The sequence below is a fragment of the Erpetoichthys calabaricus genome, chromosome 10 (genome assembly GCF_900747795.2).
Source record: "Erpetoichthys calabaricus chromosome 10, fErpCal1.3, whole genome shotgun sequence".
Classification (NCBI taxonomy): domain Eukaryota; kingdom Metazoa; phylum Chordata; class Cladistia; order Polypteriformes; family Polypteridae; genus Erpetoichthys; species Erpetoichthys calabaricus.
The window spans coordinates 93,899,949-93,923,854 of NC_041403.2; the positions used below are offsets into that span (position 1 = coordinate 93,899,949).

Sequence of the window (23,906 nt, forward strand, 5' to 3'; positions counted from 1 at the left end):
CTCCTGCCACTTGGACCCTGATAAGCAGCAGAAAATGGATGAATGGATGATGAGTAAACTAAAACTTTTGTTGTTAAACATTACACCTGTTATACTACTACTGTCAAGAGTATCATCCACAGAATTTTATGCCGGTTTATTATTGTAATTAATATATATTTTCCTAATCCCCTTTAGTCAGCTAAATTAGAAAACAGAATTAAATGTGCACAATCGGGCTGCCTAATGTGATAGAAATGTTCTGGTAAATGGCAAACTGGTTCTTCTAGAATCTGACATGATTTGTCTATCTAATGTACCTCTCTTCTAATTTCATGTATTAACTGACCACTAATTATTTATAATAGCCATAAAGAGTGAAGTTGAGGCTGACATGAGTGTTTCCAAAACTATTTCAACTCCTAAGAAGTTGGAAATTAATTGAAAACAGAGTAATGTCCTGCAGTACTACCAATCAATTAAATTAGGATGTTTATCATAATGTTGAACATCTGTCCCCAAAATACTACAGACAGACATCATCCAAGCATTCATCCATTTTTTGAACCAAGTTTGCAATACAGGACTGCATCTCATTCCAGCAGCATAAATTGCCAGGCCTGGAAGATATGCCAGTTAGATAAGCAGCAACAAGCTTGGACATGGGTAACTTGGTGAGACTGCACACGTGTTTGCAGTATGCAGAAGTAGGGTTGTGACATGTGCAGAGTACATTAAAATTCTTACTTGCATGTCCAATCTCTGGTGCCAAGATAAACCATTTTATGAAATAAAATTTTTATGAAATTTTATGAAATATTAAGTTTTCCTCCTGTTGAAGAAAGAGAGAGAAGCAGTTTCCAGTATTTGAAATATGGCGTCATTATAAACAGTGACACTCATGAAGGCGTTTTGTAGTTTCCTTAGACACCATGATGACATTTTGTAGTTTTTCTAAAACTAATACTACAGTTTCACCACAAAGATAATAATAATAATCATCATCATCAATGTGGTAGTTTACATCCATGATCACCTGTGTGTTAATACTGCAATATCGTTTGTGACTCACATATGCATGCTTATGGGGCAATGATCTTTATGTGCTTGCCAACTACTTTGGGAAAGCATGTTACGTCACATGATGTAAGGGCGTTGAAATGGTTGGGTGTAACATACCGAAATCTTTGCTATTGCAAAGGTGCATTTTCCTCATGTTCAAAAAATGTAATGTTACCTGACAGCACATGGCTTCTTTGCATGTGACATACAAAATTTTATTATTCCATCACTGTTAAATTGATATCTTTTGACAAGTACATTGTTGTCCAGTGTTTCCAAACCATTCAGCCTTTCCTGGAATGTCAATGTCTATGTGAATGCCATCTTCTGGCAGCTCACAGCAAGTTAGGACAACTTACAAGTTCCCCTAAACCCTTGTGAAATTAGGAGTAGTTTTCTAAATGAGGAAAATAAATAAAATGCATTTAACATTAGGACCAAATTTGCATCACTCAGATTTTTGAGACAGTGAGGACCGTTTTCCTTCTCTGAGACGTTTGATAAAGACGGACACTGGTCAATGAAGTTATAACACAGCAAGCACAATGCCACCAGTGTAAATAACAATATATCTATATATATTTTTATATTTCTTTATTTTAACTTTTCACAGAAAACTTAAAATTAACAAGGGAAAAACAGTGAATAAAATATTTATTGGATAAGAAAAACAAATAAATGTCTTAAAACTTCAAAAAGCTAAAGCAGATAAAAAATGATCATATATCTAATAAATTATGTAATTAGCATGAATATAGAATTTTAAAATATTTATTCAATGATTTAAATATTTAATGTTTTATATTGCCTAATTAATCAAACGTGAATTGAAGGCTGTAAGCCTGCAAGTGGCTGGTTATACTTACTAAAGAAACTGATTGAAATTATAAAAAGGATCTGGACGGTACCACCAAAATCCTATGCTGAGATGGAAAGCTTTGGACTTTAAAAAAAAAAAAACGTTAGCTAAAATTTAGTCACTTAACTTGGGTCTGGTTTCTGTTAACAAAAGATAATCCATTTCTTGATTCTGTCCTTTTAACATTTTGAATATTTTCACTCTGATCATACATTTAAGGTCAGGTCACATTATATTAAACTCACCAACTCCCCCGGCCCACACTTGACACCAGCCACTTTGCGTCTCTCATTTGAAGAGGGGGGCTGAATGCACCCCAAGGAGATAAACTGTGGTACAATGGTAAAAATAATTATTACTTCCTCTTTACTCGATCAGCTGCTGGCTTGCTGCTGCTGCCGTGCCACGTGATCTGCAGCTCGCATGGTGCTTCAAACATTTAAAAGCTTGTACAGCAGCTGTCCTACTCTTTGTCTTTTATTTCCAGCCCCAGGCGTGGTTAAATCTTTTGGCACAAAGTCTCCTCTCATGGGACTTGAGTTCTTGATATTTTTTTAGTTTATAATTTAAAAACGGAATGAGAATCTCAAAATCTAACAACATCATATTAAAGGTCGATAAATTCTGAAAAGAATGATACCAAACATATATATATGTAGGTTTTAAAATAAGCCCGATTTAAAGTATGACAAAAAAGGAGACATAAAAACGTTACATAAAATGGTTGCACAAAATCGTTGCACTTTTAGACTTAGGATTTTATATATATAGAGTAGATAAAAAGAAAAATTCCCATATTGACTATAATTGGTCAAGGAAATAAATTTACCTGGGGACTGTAAGGAGGGAGAAAGGGAGACAGACCACTGAAAGTTGGCAAAAGGACAAAAAATCTCTAGGCCAATATTGGGCAGCACACAGTGCCATGTTAAGAGAACTGGGGCCAGGTGAGGTCAAGGCCAGTCATAACCATTTAGGCCAACAGGTGGCAGCACAAAGTGCCTGATTAGGAGTTGGTACCATGTTGTCCACGAGCCTTTTGAAAGGATTTAAGCACTTGGAGGAGAACAGCAACAAAAAGGAACTCCTGGGGAACTCAACAAGATGGGCTTTTACCAGCCTGGATCTGTGTCCTAGTAATGGAATACTCCACTCAAACCTACAGTATATGTATTTTTATATGTTACTTACTCATGTAGTTTGTAGTCATGGCTGAGAAAAAAAAGTTTATTCCATGCTTTCAAAAAGTAGAACAGAAATCTGTTGTGATCAACGTTAGACAGCAGCAACCAATATCAAAACGTCCAGCCACATCCTCACAATATTCCAAACACATGGATTTTCACTAAAATATTTTTAAATAAATCACTTCTGGAAAACACTCTCAAGAACTAAAATAGAACACACTCAGACATGAACAAGCATATATCATTTGTGGCTGGAGAATGCCTTCAACTAGATGTGACCCTGGGAAATGTCACCAAAAGATTTGTTGAATCTGGAGTTGTGAGAACTATTTGAGAAGAAGACACCAGTTCAGAAAAATGAAATAAACATTGAAAGGGAGAGAAGGGAGAGATGGGAGGTGAAAAGGAAGACTGCTGGTACTTCAGAGGTGGTCAAGTAGGAAAGTCACTTAACCCAACTCACAGGGGGTTCAACAGCCATTACACAGCAAAATTGCTAGTTATAAAATTACTCTTATAGTGTTAAAGTAAACCTTTAAATTGTATATATGAAAGAGTATTTGACACTTGGAAGTTTTTATAGGTTTATAGGGTTGCCGTTGTTAAGTCTTAATTTAAAATTGTCAGTTTTATTGTGTCTATGTAGGGCCACCAAGAAAGAGGTTTATTAAAAATCTGTTATTTTGGTAGCTTCTGTTTTCTGCCTCTGTGCCCATGATTATTTAAGATATTTAAATACTGTACCTTTGGCTTCCTCAGCATTTGTTTGGATGTGACGAGAATCCACAACAACACCCTCCTGTTACAACTTGCTCTCCTTCTCAGTCTTGTTTTACCTTTCAGAGTAATCAGACAAATCTCCAGGGTATTATTTATCCAGGATTTGAATCTGACAAATAAATGACAGCCCTCTTAGTGCATCAGCTTTTTCTGTTCTATTTAAGTGGTGTGACCAGTAGGGGATGTTGCAGCACCCAAACCCTCAGCCACCACTACACAAATACAAATCCCGGGTTCAAATGATTGATTTATTCATAAGAATACCTGTATAATGCCTCTTCAAAACACACACAATTTCCCTTTTATTTCTCTCCTTCCTCTCCTCCACACCTCCAGACAAGCTGTGTTCTCCTCCTTTCTGACTTGCCTGGGATGTGGCAGAGTGGTTCCTTTTATCTTGGACTCAGGAGTACGTCCGGTGCCAGGACATAGCCTGAGTCAATCAGAAGTCCCAAAAACCATGGAGCACAGCTACTAACAGTACCCCCTGGTGTTGTCCAGGGACCCGAACATGGCTGCTCTATGGCACTGCCACTCCCACGATGCCCTGTGGGTGTCCTTTGGTGTAGCTGACACCAGGGCTGCTGCCATCTAGCAGTTCAATTCCTTCTGTCCTACCTTCAGGATGGCCTCCTGGCCAGGTAATGATCCTCCATTAAATCCTGCCGGTGTACCAGTATATTCATTCTTTGGATGGCATCCTATGCTCAGATCCTTGTGTAGGCAGGGAGCTTCCTGCCTCTTTTTCATTTCTATTTGCCGCCTGGGTCTCCCTGGGAGTTCATTTTGGCAGTGGCATCCCTGCCTGCCATCCATTACAGTGGGTATAACCTGAAGGGGTTCATCTTCATTGGATGGGGGTCAACTCCTGCAGCTTTCAGTATTCCTTCTAAGGTACACTTTATCTGTTATACTTCTAAATTCTTCGTAAGGAAAGACATGCGAACATGTTCTAGAGCCGCTACACATCCCCAGCAGTTTTCTATGTATTCCCAAAGTTAACTGTTACATTAATAAACCTTGTGAACACTGAACAAAAGCAAAAATAAAGAGAGAAAATGATGCACAATTTGGTTAAAGAATGGAGGTTTCAAGATTGGTTCAACCATTTGTGCTCATTTTTTAACTCTTATATCATTCCCAAGCTAATACTTCAAAGGATTTTGAATATTTAGTGCGGTTTTTTGGCCAAATGGCACCTTGGTTTAACTCCCAGCCCAGGTGTATTCTGTGTGGAGCTTGCATAGTCTCCCCATGTCAGCACAGGTTTTCCTCTGGGTACTCTCATTTTCCTCCCACTTCAGGAGATGTGCAGGTTAGGTTGGCCAGTGACTCCAGATTGATCCAGTGTGAGTGAGTGAATGAGTGTGCCCTGTGATGAACTTGGCACCCCACTGCTGCCAATATAGATATTGGCTTCTATTAATGCTGAAATGGGCACTGTAATAGTTGGATTACATAGCTGGATAAAACTTTTTTTAATTTGCAATTGCTAATGGACAACCCCCCGAGATTTTTTTTTCTTCTTTGATGCCATTTACTGGAGTTTTTGTTTTCACCTTCAACATTAATGGACACATATTATCCATCCATCCATTTTCCAACCCGCTGAATCCGAACACAGGGTCACGGGGGTCTGCTGGAGCCAATCCCAGCCAACACAGGGCACAAGGCAGGAACCAATCCCGGGCAGGGTGCCAACCCACCGCAGGACACACACAAACACACCCACACACCAAGCACACACTAGGGCCAATTTAGAATCGCCAATCCACCTAACCAGCATGTCTTTGGACTGTGGGAGGAAACCGGAGCGCCCGGAGGAAACCCATGCAGACACGGGGAGAACATGCAAACTCCACGCAGGGAGGACCCGGGAAGCGAACCCAGGTCCCCAGATCACCCAACTGCGAGGCAGCAGCGCTACCCACTGCGCCACCGTGCCGCCCGCCACATATTATTGGTTTCCATATATATTAATCAGTTTCTGTTTTCTGTGTGTATTAACAAAGCGGTATTGTGTGGCACGCGGCAGGGCTCACGCCTCCTCCAGACCACAAGGGGGTGACTGCCCTGGTTCTTTTGGGGGCCACGGGTACAAAGCTGGGAAGCTCAACCCTGTAGGGGCCTGTGGTCACCGCCAGGGGGCGCCCCCATGCCTGGAGAACCCTGGACCACAGCACTTCCGCCACACCAGGAAGTGCTGGGGGGAAGACGAGTGGGGACACCCGGAGTGCTTCCGGGTACGCAGCCGGCACTTCCGCCACACTGGGGTGTGTTGGTGGGGGATTGCCGGAATACACCTGGAGCACATCCGGGTGCTCATAAAAGGAGCCGCCTCCGAGTCGGGAGAGAAGCAGGACAAGGTGTCTGGAGGAGACAAGGAGGTGGCCTGAAGAGTAAAAAGTCAGTGTGGTTTGGCCTGGACTTTGGGGGACTTTGGGGTTGTGGTGCACTTAACTTTGTAAATATTAGTGTAAATAAACGTGTGGTGGTGACTTTAAACATGTCTGCCTGTCTGTGTCCAGGGCTAGTTCCACAATTGATATGTGTAATAATTCTGCATTTAGTAATTTGTAAAATGTATACTTGTATATTACCTGTGAAACTGTCACAGTGCTCTACGTCTGCACTCAGTGAGGAGGTCTATACAAAAATGAACTGTTCTGATTGAACTGAATGTCTAATTCCCAGTATATGCTGTCAACAAATGTGCATAAAAACTTCAAAAACAGTTCTAACCAGAAACCTTCTGCATCTCCATGGATCTGCTTGTGTTGGCACTGAGTCACTTTGTATAAATTCCAAAAAGTTGCTCTGGATGGATCAGAATAAAGGACAGATGATCATCTAGAAAGATGACAAAACAGTACTGAAAGATGTAGAGCCTTTACTGACTGGAAATGTTTCTAACCCCAAACAATTAGCTATCAACAGCTATCTAACTGTCTGTCTTTACAAGATCAACACATTCAAATTCGTGGAAAAGCTGGCTTTAGGTAACCATGCAGAGTGGGAGAGAAATTCTCCAGGAGGAGTTTGGTATTCATGCTGTCCATCAAAGGGGGTCTCCACAGTTAACTGAGCCTAGAAGAGCCTGCTGGCTGCCATCAACACTCCCACCTTCTCTGGAATGTTATTCCTGTAGAACTGGACCCACCCTGTCTTGGTATGTTTAGCAGCCTCCCTTAAACTAGATTGTGTGCTTATTTTACAAAGTCATTCTCAACTTAGATTTGTCTAATCAGTTATATTTTATACAAACATTCCAAGAGATGGAGGTGTAAATGCTGAACTTGGAGATACCTTAACATCTTGGTGAGATTCTTTAAGCTGAAATAAGTTCAGTAGTAAACTGAAAAAATGGTATTTTATGAGATACAAATTAGTTTAGGGTGGCCTGAAGGCCCCTACAAATTTGGTGTCTCTTGTAGCTTTCTTTCACTTTTATAATTATGTGTAGATTAGTTAAAATGTCACTCAAGGATAGCCTGTGTTGCATTTAGATCAATATTTTTTCTCATTTAAGAAAACAACAATTACCCTTAATTAAATGGGATGCTATCACAATATTTATAAAACCTCAGTTAATTTGCTAGAGCTATGCAGCAGATACTGTATGCCTTTGAACTTACTGTAGGAGCCTCCTGGGGCTGTGCAGATACCGTATGTGTTTCAGAATCTTGTTACTGTAGGTGGGAGGGCTTCTGAACCCAGTAAATGAGCAAGGGGAGCATGGGGGTCTGGTGCCTTCAGTTCCACACATTGATCATCTGTTCATCCACTTGCTCAACTGAAGCACCAGACTGATGCAATTTTAGGGTTACGATGTTCTGGCAGCATTGGATACCAGGCAGGAACTAACAATAAGTACATTATTTTATACAGCTCCATCACTCGTGCACACACTGAGTCAACTGCAGTTTTCCAGTCTACTTGACATACTTATTTACAGGATGCAGGAGAAAGAAACAAAGTACCTGGAGAGACAACTCAAGCATAAGGACAACATGGAAGCTCCGCAAAAAGAGTATGTAATCATATGAGGTGGTGATTGTGAAATCATTTTAGAGACCAGCCTCTTGTGTCCAAAATGTACATTGTGAAATGGCCAGATACTTTTATTGGAATGCACATTTCATGATGCATATCATTTTGGTGCAGAATTGCCAAAAATGGTTCTACTGTAAATTCAGACAGATCTCAAAATTCAGCTTTAAAGTGTACGTGTCTTAAAAATCCAAGCATTGTTATATTGTAATAAGTTACACTAAGCTTACCTCACAAAGAATATGATAGCAAAGTGCTGCAATGGTTGTCTTTCACTTTAGTTGTGCAAAACCAAATCATTTTTGCAGGTAATGAGAAGACGATGCTTAGGGGGAAGAGAACTGCTTTTGAAGAATGTTAACCACTGAACACTTCACTTCAGGTATACCTCTGAACTGTAGCCAAAGCAACAAGACATAATGAAAGACCCTCACTTCAAGGCACAAAGTAATAGCGAAAATTGTTTTGCAAGAGACAAATTCTATGCTGTGGCAGAGAGTGACTAAACATTTGAAATTTATATTTCTAAAATTCAAAACACATTCAAGCAGATTCAAAGACAAAGTGTGAGCACAAGACATGGGAAAATCAGATGCAATGACAGCCAAACAGGGAGATTTATGAACTCAGCAGCAAAAGGAAAAGCATTAAGCAAAGAACTGCAAGAGTTTCCCTGTAAGTATGGTTTGGCAGGTTCAGTTACAGACATCTGATATCCTCTGTTTACCAGCCTTCTTGCTATCCCTGGGCCTCACTCCACTACTCTTATTGTGGCTCCCTCTCTGTGACACTTTCTTCCTGTCTTAAGTCTACATTGATTGGAATGTCTGGTGCTTTTGATTTCTTATGCCTGTCTTCAATTTGTTAAAAACTGGCTCTATGCTTGCCATGCTGATGCTGACTTTGCAGTGCTTCATATCGATTCTTTCTATCTTCTTGCTCCCCAACTAGAGTCTCAAAAGCAATATGGGATGAGGAGAGTATGAATGACCAGTTTGTTGGCTTATAATAATTCATATATGCATCAGCATTTACTTTTCATATTTTAAAATTCTCAAATATAATGCTAGTATTAGAGTGCATAAGTGTTTTTTTCGCTCACATTAATAGTGAATGTGAAGGCATCAACTCCACAGAGGTACAATAAGGTCCTACACAGCCAATCAACTCATATAACCAACATTATTAATATATTGTACTGTAGATATCACATTCACACCAATAACCATAAACTAGAAATTACCCCAGTCAGGGGTGTTACTGACAACTAGGGCTTTTATTTCCAAAAACAATTTAAAAATGTATTTTCTTTTAATGTAAGGTATTACTCATAAGAAGTAAAAATGTTAGATCTGAATACACAATGGGAGGTCTAAAAAATAAAAGTATTCCTTATGAGAAGGATTTAGGAGTTGTAGTGGACTTGTCACTATCAACTGCCAGACAGTGTTCAGAAGCCATTAAGAAGGCTAAAAGAATGTTAGATTATATAGTATCGTGAAGTGTGGAATGTGAGCCAAAGGTGGTTGTACTTAAGTTATCCAATGTAGTAATGAGGCCTCATATGGAGTACTGTATACAGTTTTGGTCTCCAGGGTACAAAACAGATAGCAGTGCTAGAAAATGTCCAGTGAAGAGCGACTAGGCTGATTCCAGGGCTACAGGGAATGAGTTATTAAGAAAGATTTAAAGAACTGAGCCTTTTCAGTTTAAGCAAAAGAGGATTAAAGGGTGACATGATTGATGTGTTTATAATTATGAAGGGAATTAGTACAGTAGATTGAGACAGTTACTTTAAAATGAGTTCAGCAAGAACACAGGGGCTGAATTGGAATCTTGTTACAGCAAATTTTTGTATAAACCTCGTGAAGTTTTTCTTCACACAGAGAACTATATACACATGTAAAGAATTACCAAGTACTTTGATGGACAGTAAAACTTTAGAGACCTTCAAAACTCAACTTGATGTTATTTTGGAAGAATTACTTGGATAGGATTTTCAAATTCTGTGGGGCTGAATGGCCTGTTCTTCTCAAAATTTGACCTAATGTTCTTAGCAGGAGATGCTGGACATGTTGTTCTGTGTCTGAAGGTCATATTTTACTTTGAAATCTGGTTGTCCTCTGTCGTAGGACTTTATGTTTAATTTCTTCACAGAATGCATACACCACTAAAGTAAGTTATGTTGCCAGAATTTCACATCAGTCATGTCTGGTATTTGTTTAAAAATGTGCAAAATAAGCACAGAAAAAAATTATAACATATTGGAACTATAACAATTGGCTCTTGGTTAATCAGCACATATTTACATTAACTGTTAAGGATGATTGATTGTATGTGAATTTGTAAGTATGAGTCAGGAAATTATACATTACCACTTTATGAGAAGTGTCTACACCTGAATTTGTGCAAAATATCTTGTTTTCTGCTATCTTTATTAATCAGGTATACCAATCTCTGTTAAAGTTAACTCTTTAAAAATATTTTAAAATCAAAATTATTTTTTTGAAAGTTATTTGCATAAACACATAAAGTAGTACATAGTTCAATCAAAGGAAAACACATAAGCAAAAAAAAAATATCAGAGAGCTATGTGACAAAAAGATTCAATGTAATTCCTCATATACTGTGTATTAAAACAGCAGTAAATGTCAGGCAAAACTTGAGAAGATATTTTATAATAACATTAATGAATTCTTGACACATTTTTAAAAAGTCCTGAACCCTCCTCAGAGAAAATTTGTTTTTTTCCAATTTAGGACAATATAAGATGTCGTTTTTCCAAGAAGTAATGAAACGTGGGTTAGAATTCTTCTTATTAAGCAAGATGAGTTTTTCTGTGAGCTAAGTAATATAGGATACAATAACAGATTTGCCCTGTCGGGTATGACTCCAAATTGCTGTTAAGGGTTTGGAAGTGAATTTGGATTCTAGGCAATCTGAAAGATATGCAAACATGTTAGCACAAAGTAATCTTATTATAGAAAATACTGTATATGGTCTAGGGAAGAAGACACCTGTTAGTGGTATTCACATTTCAGATTGTGTTATGTATACATTGCTGATTGTTTTAAGTGAGATATGCAGTTAGGTCCATAAGTATTGGACCTAACCAATTAACCAATTTTAATAATTTTTGCTCTATATGCCACCACAATGGATTTCAAATAAAGAAATAATTATGTGACAGACGTGTAGGCTTTAAGCATTAATTCACATGGTTTAACAAAAATATACAGTAATATGCGCCATTTAAGAATGACAGTCATTTTTATACATGCTCCCTTCATTTTCAGGGGCTCAAAAGTATTTGGACAATTGACTAACAAGCTGTTCTATAGCCAGGTGTTAGCAAGTCCCTCATTATTTCATTAACTATTAAGCAGGTAAGGTCTGCAGTTGATTCCAAGTGTGGAATTTGCATTTAGAAGATGTCTCTGTGAATTCTCAATATAAGGTCCAAAGAGCTGTCCATGCAATTAATAACAGGTCATCATTAGGCAAAGAAAACAAGACAAACCCATCCAAGAGATGGCAGAATCACCAGGATTGGTCAAATCAACCATCTGGTACATTCTTAAAGAGAAGGAACCCACTTGGTGCAGAAAAACCAATTCACAACATTTAGCCAAAGCAAGAACAGTCTCCGTGAGGTACACCTATCATCATCAAAGTCAAAAATCAAGAGAAGACTTCATGAAAGTAAAGACAGAGGGTTTACCACAAGGTGCAAACCATTAGTAAACCTCATGGGAAGGACAGATTAAACTTTGCCAGAAAATATAAAAAAACAGTCTAGTTTTGCAACAGTTTTCTTTGGTCAGATGAAGTTAAGTTTGATATGTACCAGAATAATGGATGAAGAAGAATATGGAGAAGAGAAGGAGTGGCTTGTGATCTGCAGCATACCACATCATCTGTGAAACATGGTAAAGGCAGTGTTATGGCATGGGCATGCGTGACTGCCAATGGAAGTGGGTCACTAGTGCTTATTTGTGATATGACTGCTGAGAAAAGTAAGAGGATGATTTCTGAAGTGGAACAGGGCTATACTATCTGCTCAGATTTAGACAAATGCTACAAAACTGATAGGATGATTTTTCTTATAGTACAGATGGAGAATGCGCCAAAACATACAAGCCAAGCGCTTTTCAAAGCAAAGAAGTGGAATGTTCTTCAATGACCAAGTCAGTCAACTGACCTCAATCCCACTGGACATGCGTTTCACTTGCTGAAAACCAAACTCAAGGCAAAAAGTCCAATGAACAAGCAGCACCTGGCAAAGGCCCGGCAAATTATCATTAGCGTGGAAACCCAGCACTTGGAGAAGACCATGGGTTTCAGACTTCAGGCAGTCATTGACTTAAAAGGATTTTCAACTACGTATTGAAAAAGATTGCTATATTTATGATTATGTTAGTTTGTCCAAATACTTATGAAAACAGGGGGACCATGTATTAAAATGTCTTTTCTTAATCGCTCATACAGTGTTTTTGTTAAGCACATTAAATTAAAACTGTAAGTCTAATCTTCAGTCACATCTTGATTGCTTCATTTCAAATCCATTGTGGTGGTGCACAGAGCCAAAATTATGAAAATTGTATCACTGTCCAAATACTTATGGACCTGACTATATGTACCCAATGTACATTTGCATAATTTGAAAGAAATTGTATTTTCTAAATAGCAATGTTCCATTATTCATTTTATAGTACAGAACTCTTTAAAACACACACATAGCTCATTTATTTATAATTCTGTAAGTACAATGTAAATGAATTATAACATCTTTTTTTGTGTATGATTTCTCTTTTTCAGTGTTTTAACGCATTATCCTTATTTTGTATTCAGCAAAACAGCATGCCCCCTATTAAAATTGCTTGTTATTAGTTTACTGTCCATCCATCCATCCATTGCAATGCAGGCCTATCCTAGCCTTTGGTGAGCAAGGTGAATGTCTTATTGAGGGGATCAGAAGCAAGTCAGGAAGCGAGTGTGTATGGGGTGCCAGTACATCACAGGCCACACTCTCATGAAAAACAAATTTAGAATCATTAAATAATCCACCCTGCACAATTCATGGATGCAAACACATAGCATGTGTTGATTTGGCTTTATCAAGATTTGAAGTATTCATCTTTACATTATGTTAGGTAATTTTAGGCTTTAGATATTTGATAAATACTATTCCTTCTATCACATGTTACTTTGTATTGTGCTCTCCCTAGCTTGATAAAGCCCTTTAGATTGGTGCTTTCTGTGAAATGCACTATAAAATGAAAAGGTTGGTTGGTTGATCTATTAAGACACTGAGTGGCACTGGAGGCTGTGTGCTGCTGTAATCCATCACTTTATAAATTGTCTCTAATTTCAAACACAAGCGTAAACAGGCATCAAATGACAAGACTTGAAAAGTGAATGTGGGACAATGGATGGAGTGAGCAATTAGAAAGACAGTAAGACAGATGAGAAATATGCTAATGAGAAAGCTGGATGATGCAAAGTGTGGGAGACTGCGTCCCAAATGGATAATTAATGGAATGATCTGTTAGTTCGCAAACACAGGGGTGAGACTGGTTCCAGTGAGCCACATAGGATGTGCCAAGACGCAGACAAGAGGGTAAAATGGGCCTTTGTTACCATGGTGAAGGAGATATCTGAAATATTCATTCAGCTATTGGTATTGAGGCTTTCATTTGCATACGATTGACATTCTGGGGTCATGGGTCAGGCAGAGGAGGCTAAGAGCAAAGACAGATGAAAACTTGTTCAGTGCTCAACTAGGGGCAGCTTAAAAAGATATTCAATCAGGGGATCTTTAAACAAAACAAAACAGAAACAAAAAAAAAAAACCCAAGCCACGAATGGCAGCCCAAAGAATGAAGCATACAGGAGCAGCTCGGTTGGCCAAGTAAATGAGGCCCCTCTGTGCCAATCTCTGTGGACACTATGTAAACACATCTGTTGCCCCTTTTCTACTTTGTGGGAAAACACGCTGAGCTGAATCTGCAATTACTACAAATGAAAACGTTAGTTCAGCCTTTAGCTATAGAGACAGAGCAGGAATCAACGGTGACATGAATTCAGGAAGCACAATGTGCGGGTTGAGCTGAATGGTGCTCCCTTCAGCCGTTGGTGTCACCTTGACAAAAGAAGCTGACTTGGAAGCCGTAGCGGTCGCCTTGAGCTTTTTACTGTTCCCCCGGGTAACTAGGCTCATCTTTTTTTCTATTTTTTTTTTTTGTTAATGTGATGCTAATGGAGACACACCGACAAGGTGAAATGGGAGGTGGGGACTACAAATCTGCATTGTGTCACAGAGAGATTGCCAGCTGCCTGTTTTTCCATCCTTGACATTTCTATTACTTAAATGTGATTAAGGGTAAAAAAAAAAAAAACAAGCGTGACAAAAGAGGAGCGTGACTTTATTGCAGTGTTCAAGATTTTATTGTTTTGAAACAGAATGGTGGTCACAGACTAACCTGAATCAGAACTTGAACTTGGGGCTTATCTTTGTTTTTCAGGGTCTTAAATCGTAATCTCTTTTGTTTCAGACTTCTCTTTCTGTACTTCTGCCTGACTGGCTTTTTTGATTTATCTAGATAAGCGTCCTGAGCCTCTTTGCATCGCCACAAACTGTAGAGGCACTGTGAAGTTGGGACTGATATTACATACAGTATCTGTCAGATAAATAAGCCAACACGGTGCAAGATGTTTTGATGAGAACATCTCATTCCACTTAATATCCTTGATTGTGACATACAAAATATCCAAAAATTTAAATGTGAGGTCCCTGTTGCCAAGAGTTCATACACATTGTGGACAGCTCTATATTTTCTAGAATTTCGTCTAAATTAACTATTAAGCAGATTTCATGTTGTGACCCATAATATTGTCCCTCTGAAAAGAAAGCAGCACCTCATTTTGTTTTTTGACAGGTTGAGGTTGAAAAAGAAAACCACAAATCAAGTCTAAAAAAACTAAAGAGCTGCAAAATTATCTAAAAAATGCTCACCTCCCAAACACACCTTCCCCTCTCCTCCACATAAGAAGTATTCAAAACCGTTTAAATGAAATCTCATCTAGCACAGATGGTAGCCAGAACAATCATTACGATGTCTGCCTTAAAGTGTAAGATGCTGGTAAATGTTGAAATACAAAATGTATGTTTAATGTCTGAAATGTAAGAGTTTTAAACATTGTGTTACATAAATAGCCGTTCCTCTCATGTAAAGCTATAAATCCAGATGGCGTCTCTCTTTAAAAAAAGCTGCAACCATATGTTAAGATAACCGTCAAGGATATTGGGGTCACAGTGTCACCTACTTCAAAAATGAGATTGGAGAGGTGGAGTTAAAACTGGGATGGATTGACTCCCTGTATGGATGGGAATGACTCCTACTGGGCCTGTGATGCCAGTCTGCATGGGCTTCAGCTCACCATAACACTGGGTTGGAATAGGCAGGTGGAGGAGGGCACCCCACAAGGATTAGCATCCTGCCCCAAGCTGGTTCTGGCCTTGAAACCAAAGTAGGACAGGCTAGAATCCCAAACTTGATAATGGAGAAAAGTAATGGAATTACCTCAACCATCAAATTTTCCATACAAATCATTCTTGGTGGGCTTTTAAGAAGTTTCAGAGATGTGGTTTCTTTATCTTTTTAAGGGTGTATCAGAAGATTTGTCAGGCAAAGCAGGACTGCTTTTAACTTTTTATTGACTTTACCAAAGAGACAGATATCTCATTTTTATTTTTTAAGTATTTTGAAATGGGGTGTGTGTGACATGTAATAGAGATTTCCTCAGACCTCTGCTGAGAACATCATGTAGAATGGTTCCTCTGTTTCACAAGCAGAGTCCAAACCAAATCTGAAGGGTGGTATTTGCATTTCTGTTGGCAGAAACCTGTTGGTATGAAGTTCCAATATAAAGTCAAATTCTTAAATAAGTTTAGGTTACAAGAATTATTTAAACAAAGTTTTGGTGTCAAAGGAATTTAAATTAAACAAATGGCAGTGATACTGATGCAATAATTAATTAATTACAGTACAAGGTTGAAGAGCTGGTTTGTAATAAGAAGTTTGTGCCACCAATGAGTACATAACATCAGAATAGGCAGAAAATATGTAGATCCAGGTTAAGCAATATAAGATGCACATACACGCAGCAAAGCAGAGACGGATGAAAGTGATAACTCAGTGTGACTGGAGCTCTCACAATGCATGTTCAGTATTCAGTCAGTATTGTCTGCCCCCCAATTCTCCACAGTGAACAAACAGGCTCTTGTGATTTAATCTAACTCGGCTTGTTGCCTCCTTCATGGCTAATACTACAACTTGTTAGCTGCATTCTGTCTCCAGTTGCCATCAATGTGGGGGTCTTCTGCGATAATAATAGATTGTGAGTTATCTTGTCTGTAATAAATGTGGCTGGAGTGAGTTTATACAGTTTTTAATATTTACACTTTAATTTTTGAAAATAATGCATTCTGATGCCTGTGTAAATGTCAATGATTTACATTAACAGCTTCACACGTACACACAACCTCTCGCCTAACATAACACTGAGTTACGGCATGCATTAAATAGTCAATATGGGCAAGAAACAGACGTAATTGCTGGTGCCTTTTAATCAAAAAATAGTCAGCTGTTTAATTCATAGAAAATTTAAACTTGTATATTTACTTATATATGTATATATACTGATATATATATATACTTATATATATATATATATATATATATATATATATATATTTATACATATATATACTGTATATATATAGTAGGGGGCTTTGCCCCCTGCTTGTTTTGCTCGCCATCTCCCCTGCCTGAGCTACGCGCCAGCAACTTCACTTCTCTGCTGCTCACATATGTGGATTTTACTTTCACCAAACAACAAAAGTTTTAATTCTCGCGGATTGGCTCTTCATTGGGAAGAAATACCCCTTTTCCCTGATGGCAACACAAATTAGATGATCTACAAGTCTTTGACTTAAAGTTTAAAGCTAAACAATATCTACGTACTTCTGTCATATCACCTATGTCCATATATTCAATCTCTTTTTGCTTTTACATTTTCGTCAATATCGCAATGAATTTTGATTCCGTGTTTGGAAATACATCATGACAACGCAATGTATAACTGCCCATGAGTGAATATCATTTATTTCTCTCTACACAAACTGTGTCTGGCAATAGCATTCACACAAATGAGAAATTATTGAACCGTGTACGTGGTTGTAAATGTTTTAATGTGAGCAGGACTTTTCCAAATCTCAATGCATATAGTTTTGTCTCGCAGGGCTTAAAATTTTCTGACGTGTGATTTCACTTTCACCAAACAAATCTTTTAATTCTCGGGATATGCCTCTTCACTGGGGGAAAAAGATCTCTTTTCGCTGTTCCATTATTTCACAGAGTAATAATTTCCGTTTGTTTGCGCTAATGCGATCTTTACTATCATTTTTTTTGAGACTTTTTGTACTTCCATTATCTCTACCCTGCTCTGCATGTGTATTGCGCCAACATTTTTGAATTCTTTACGACGTTCTACTTTGTTATCTACTCTTTTTTTTTATTTCCGGCCCTGGGCATGGTTAAATTTCTTGGCATAAAGTCTTGTCTTACGGGATGTGAAAGTGTTTCTCTGAGAAAGTCACATCTCGTCTCACTTCCCAAGATTTTTATATTATAATAGAGAGATATATTTTCTAATATAATACGCTACGGTGGCTGTCCATTTGTCTGTCCAGAATTTTAAATCACCTGTATCTCGCAAACTGTTTGAACAATTGGCCTGAACTTTGGTACACATATATTACGTGACGTCTACTATCCATTTTGGGGTGATGATTGACCTCCAAGGTTATTTCCCCTTTTATTTTTATTTTATTTTATTGTAGAATGAACTCTCGGCAGTGGCCAGCAGGGCAGCCGTGTGGTGCATGTGTATGGGTGCCGTTCTCATCCCCACCTCCTTCGTCGTCACTTCCCCTATCTCTTCATATCTTAAATCATTCTTGAGGCAGATTGAAGACTTAAGTACCAGCTTAAGTGAAAAATTAAGTAAAATGTACTAAAGAATCGCAACACAAACTCTGACTTAATCAGTTTTAACGCAAAAAGATGCAGATGAAAGAAGAGAAGAAGTGGGATGCTAGGATGGAGAAAAGAAGAGCTGCTCAGGAAGCAGTAAGCGCATCAACCTCTGAGCAAATGAATGCTAAACGTACAGAAAAAGAGTATGACAACTATGAATGCTCAAGTCAAGTGTATTCACTGCGCGTGCACTGCACCGTTACTGGTATATATATATACAAATAGACTCACTCAATGTAAAAAAAAACACTTTTTCTTTTAATACTGGTAACATTCAAGTAACATGACTGCTACAAAACTCAACTTTTTTGAGTCCTGATACATGGACTCATACACCAGGCAAGCATCAGTCAGTGGTGGTGGGCAAACTCCAACCCCCCATTAAACTTTAATAAAACACTCCCGTTGTCAAAAGATATAACCCAACATTAAATGCAAGAACTGTTTGAAATCCAATCTATACTAATAAAAGGCAAAGCCCTCACTCACTCACTCACTCACTCACTCACTCACTCACTCACTCACTCACTCACTCACTCACTCACTCACTCACTCACTCACTCACTCACTCACTGACTGACTGACTCACTCATCACTAATTCTCCAACTTCCCGTGTAGGTGGAAGGCTGAAATTTGGCAGGCTCATTCCTTACAGCTTACTTACAAAAGTTAGGCAGGTTTCATTTCGAAATTCAAAGCGTAATGGTCATAACTGGAACATATTTTTTGTCCATACACTGTGATGGAGGAGGCGGAGTCATGTATCGCGTCATCACGCCTCCTACGTAATCACGTGAACTAAAAACAAGGAAGACATTTACAGCACGAGTCACACGCGGGAACGAAGGTAAATGACGTTAATTTTTGACTGTCTTTTAATACTGTGTAAGCATACATATTAACACATGTGCAATTAAACGTGTGCATTTACGGGGTGATTTCTCAGGCTTAAAAGCTCACCTTTTATCAAACGCGGGAAGAAAGGTAACTGACATTGTTCACTGTCTTTTAATACTGTGTAACCATACATATTAACACATGTCCAATTAAACGTGTGCATTTACGGGGTGATTTCTCAGGCTTAAAAGCTCGCCTTTTACTAAAAAGGTAAATGCAAAACTATTTTCAATCAGTTTATTGAAACGCTCCTGTTAAGGATTGCAATAACATATTCGCGAGATAAAAGAACGAAGTAGGGGGAAATGGAGGAACAGCCGCAAACAGCGAACAGCAAAAAATTAATTAAACGATTGAGAACGGAGCGAGTTAAGCATACAAGCATGTTCATAAGGGAAACAAAGCACGGTGTAAAACGTAAGTTTAAATTAAGTTTATAGAAACGCTCCCGCTGCGGATTGCAATAACATATTCGCGAGATAAAAGTTTAATGAGAAGACACGAGGTATAAACGAACCACACGCCGTGGCGCAACGTTAGGGGCAACAGTTTCAACCATTCTATGATCTGCTTCTCGCAACTGAAAGACGGCACATGGCGGATGTTAGCCGACTTGCTGACCGCAACGTTAGGGGCTTCAACTATGGCGCTGACGCCACATCTCAGTGCCAACACTTTGCAGACTCTACTTAAAAGACACGCCCTCCTCACTGGACAGTTAAAAAGACCAATCAAACTAACGATGACATCAAGTATTACCCAATCAAAAGTAGGAAAGGAGGCATCTTCATAAAATGCGTGTGGGATGATTTGCATGACACGCTGCTTTAAAAAAAAAATGATAAAAAAAATACGGGATAAATCCCGTCCAGTATTGATTCAAAACGGGACGCGCAATTTCATTCTCAAACGCGGCGCGATTCCGTATTTTAAAGGACGGGTGGCAACCCTACAGTGCCAGGTAACCACCCATACAATCAGATTGTGATTCAGACTAGGAATGCAATGAATGTAATTACCCCGATCTACATACAAGGCGAAAGTCTTGCAACATTCAAAGATGATGGTTTGGGATAAGTACACCATACAACATAAAAGAGCTTATGAAGCCTTGAACCGAAAAAAGCAAGATCTCAGAGATCGTAAAAAAAAAAAAGGAGGTAATGTTGTTTTACTCGCTGTAGATTTTAGTCAAACATTACCAGTTATTCCACGAGGGAGACCAGCAGATGAACTCAACGCGTGTTTAAAATCCATGCTTCTCCCACGCTCGGTTATATGTCGCGTGTTCTCGGGTAGGTACACCAAAAAATGTATACATTTAAGCATGTAATGGGCAAAGAAAAAATGAGGTATACCCGAAGGCACTGCAGTAGTACTCAATGTAACTTTACTTCTTAAATGTTAATGTTTTACTGTTTAATAATTTATACGCTTCTTATATATTGTTCAAATTCTTTTATCAAAATACCAGTGACAGCGCAATGCACGATAACATGGAGTGAATACACCATACGCATCTGCCCACGGCCGCCCTGGTGTGCGCAGATAGGAGTTGATTCTAAAATAAAATAAACATAAAAAGAGTAATACAATCATCACCCATAAAGCGGATAGCAGACGTGACGTATTATATGTGTACCAGATTTCAAGTCAATAGGTGAAACGGTTTGCAAGCTACAGGTGATTTAAAATCCTGGACAGACCAACGAAAAGCCACGGTAGCAAATTATAGAAGAAGATTTTACTGTTTAATAATTTATATTTATATGAAATGTGCTTCTTACATATTACTTCATATTCTCATATGATAATGATGTTAATGTTCTTTATATTGATTTCTATGTTATTGTAAGTGCATCTATGTGTGTATATGTATGTATGTATGTATGTATGTGTATATATATATATATAAAAAAAATATATATAAAATATATGTGTATATGTATATATAATATATCTGTATATGTGTGTATATGTGTGTGTATATGTGTATATGTATATATATATGACAGCAACACTCATAACAATGACAACACAATTACATTGACAATCATGTTACGTTATTTTTAAAATGTTTCCTTTACTTTTTCATAACCTCTTTAACACACTACTTCTCCGCTGCGAAGCGCGGGTATTTTGCTAGTATAAAATAAATCATAATTAACAGATTAATTTTAGTTGCAGCGCCGCAGAGCCTCGTGGGACGTCAATACCAACCGTCGCTACAATATATATTTTAAAATAGGACACAAACAAAGATAAAGAATTGTGCCATCACTTTGGTGACAAGGTATAACTGAATGAGAAAAAACAAAGAAAACATGCAGTAAATATGGAGTAGTGTTTTCAGACTGGAGTTCTGAATAGGAATTGAGACAAGATGGTTGATTTCCTGCTTATGAGTTCAAGTGGCAGGAAGTGATGTCAGAGATGAAGTGTCTGTCAGTCTTCTATTCTGAGGAGGGGGAAGAAAAGAAGGCGTTAGTACACAGCGCCAACACCTGGTCTGTCAGGTAATTACCATCACCAAAGCCCTTAAGCTGTCATGCTCATGCTCGTGACAATATATATAAACATTATTTTTTAAATACAGAAGAGTATTTTTTTCATAAAAAATCCTTAGTGGACTATACTAGTAGTATGATAGGGTGGGCACTGCCCCCTGAAGCTGTCCCAGACTGTCGGGTTTGCTGCATTTTAACGATAGGTGACATGCAAGAAAGAGTGTGTTAGGGCAGGATGGCATTAATTATTTTATTGGTTGATTATTAACATTTTAACTGGGTTAATAGACCACAAGAAGCAAAAGAAAGCATTGAGGCACCAGCTGGGCAACTTTGCTTAATCAGTACAAACAGAAATAACAGAAAAGGTGTACTGGGCACAAAACAAAGATGGCTCTAGTTAACCTGATACTGCTCACAAAGGTTTCCATCAACAGGGATCTCTCTCCTCGCTGAAACATGGTCATAAATGAGACACCACCTTCTGTGTGGATTACCTTTTTTAAGGTGTCTGGATCAGAAGGGGCAAAGCTAGCTCTAGGCACTGTGAGTAGGGCCAGGCATTGTCCTTGGGTGTCTTCTTGGATGCACAAGTGAAAACAAAAGGTACAGTTAGTGACAATGAACCCTCTTGTCCTGGAGTAATATTACTTACCTCAGCATGGAAAGCCCGGAAAGTGATTCCTAGGTGCACATGGGTGGCAACATATTCACTTTAGCTGTGGCCTTAAAAAATGTTTGAATGAAGAAATAACCTTAATTTGAGATTTGTTTTAATAACTGAGCATATCCATTGGGGTGGTGCTCATGTCCATGCCTAATCTTATATGCTCTGCACTGGCTCCTTTCATGGCTGTGTGCTAACCACAATGATTCTACTACTTGGCAGTTCTTTTCTCCTGCTTCTACCTTCTTTATAATATACATTTTAGCTTCTAAAAATACTGCTTTACATTTTCATGACATACTGGGGTAATTATAGTAATTACTTTATGAAAAATATTAGCATTTTTACAGTATGCATGCAATACATAAGCAGTAGCATATAATAGTTGTGTGTTCTACAGTTCACAGGAGATTAATGACAGACAACCATTCCATGTAGGGAGTCTGCACAATGACTTCCACAGCTCTCTGGTGGACAGGTACTTAAACTTACACACTCCCTGTACTGCATTTCAAACTGACATTATTATAAAGGAGCTTTGTTCTTGGAGGATTTGTTAACCTTGATATTACTGTATTTTTAGACAAACTATGAATGCTTTCAAGACCACAAAGTGATCTAAAATATACAAAAAAATGGCCACAGTGATATTACACATCATGCAGCCAGTGCTCCACATGCCTAGTGACATACAGCATCATAGTAACCAAGAATACTAAAATGGTTGTATCCAAGTAAAACAAATACACAAAATATCAACAATGTCAGCATCATAACAATAAGAGTCAAAAAAGAAAAAAACAAGCATACAGTATATTTGCATAACCCTGACAGGAATGCATCAATGGATAGATCCACTGTGTTTTTTTACAGACCACAAATTACAGATGCAGGCATTTATGTTTTTTATGCCAACAGTAACAAAGCAGATTTTTTATTTTAACTAGTGGATAACACTGTTTAAAGGGCCTTTTTTGTGTATTCTAGCATGGGATTGTCTATCACATTTATTGTGCAAAATACAGTATAAGTTAAATATTTACTTTACTGCTTATGAGCTCAGAAAGCTTGGCATTGCTTCAAGGAGTCAAAACAACTAAAGGTCACAACTGAAGGCTATAAGAAGCAGGCAAGCATGAGGTCAGAATAAAAGTAAATAATCAGTGAAAAAACCATTTAATAGAAAAGTAATCAAAAAAGTGAATCAGCTGTCAAAATGCAAAGGCAGAGTCAATGACAAAGGAAAGAGTGTCACTCCGATGTTTATTTAACTACGCTCACCCTAAATGATTATTATTGCCAGGGTACTGCACTTGGGAGGCGTGGAAAAGAGTAAATAAATGCACAAAAGGTGTGGCAAATGACATAGCAAATAGGGAGATCAAAGGCAGTCAGCAAGTGGGAGGTGTGGCCAAAGTCATGGATGAAGAATGCCTGGGGTTTTGGCCATCCAACAGAGGTGGACTGGCCATTGGGACTACTGGGACAATTCCCAGTGGGCTGCTCTCTCTCTCCTTGATGGCTGTGTTGTCAGGCCATAAACTGTGAGAATGACTGAGTGAGCAAGTGAGAAAAAGAGAAAGAAAGGTGATGTGAGTCCACATGATGAGTCCACATAACCCTCTTTATGAAGATATCAGTGTCCCGTGGAATTCAGTACTCTTTTTGATTTAACGCTCACACATCATTTCTTCTATTCATTCTCTGTCAAATGTCATCATAGCCATCAATAATAAGGAAAGGGCAGCAATGTTTCTTCTGCATCTGTACATGGAAACCTGTGGATACAAGAGAGGAACAAAGACTGACGAAGTAAG

The 23,906-nt window shown here is 38.4% G+C and overlaps 1 protein-coding gene across 1 annotated transcript in view; it reads left to right on the plus strand.

Annotated features, from left to right (window-relative positions):
* Positions 1-21,858, plus strand: part of ndrg3b (ndrg family member 3b) — a 1,230,027-nt gene extending 1,208,169 nt beyond the window's left edge. Inside the window, exon 18 of the mRNA XM_051932925.1 lies at positions 21,846-21,858. The gene's annotated coding sequence lies outside the window, so the exon portion shown is untranslated. The remainder of the gene's footprint in view (positions 1-21,845) is intronic.
* The last annotated feature ends 2,048 nt before the right edge of the window (positions 21,859-23,906 follow it).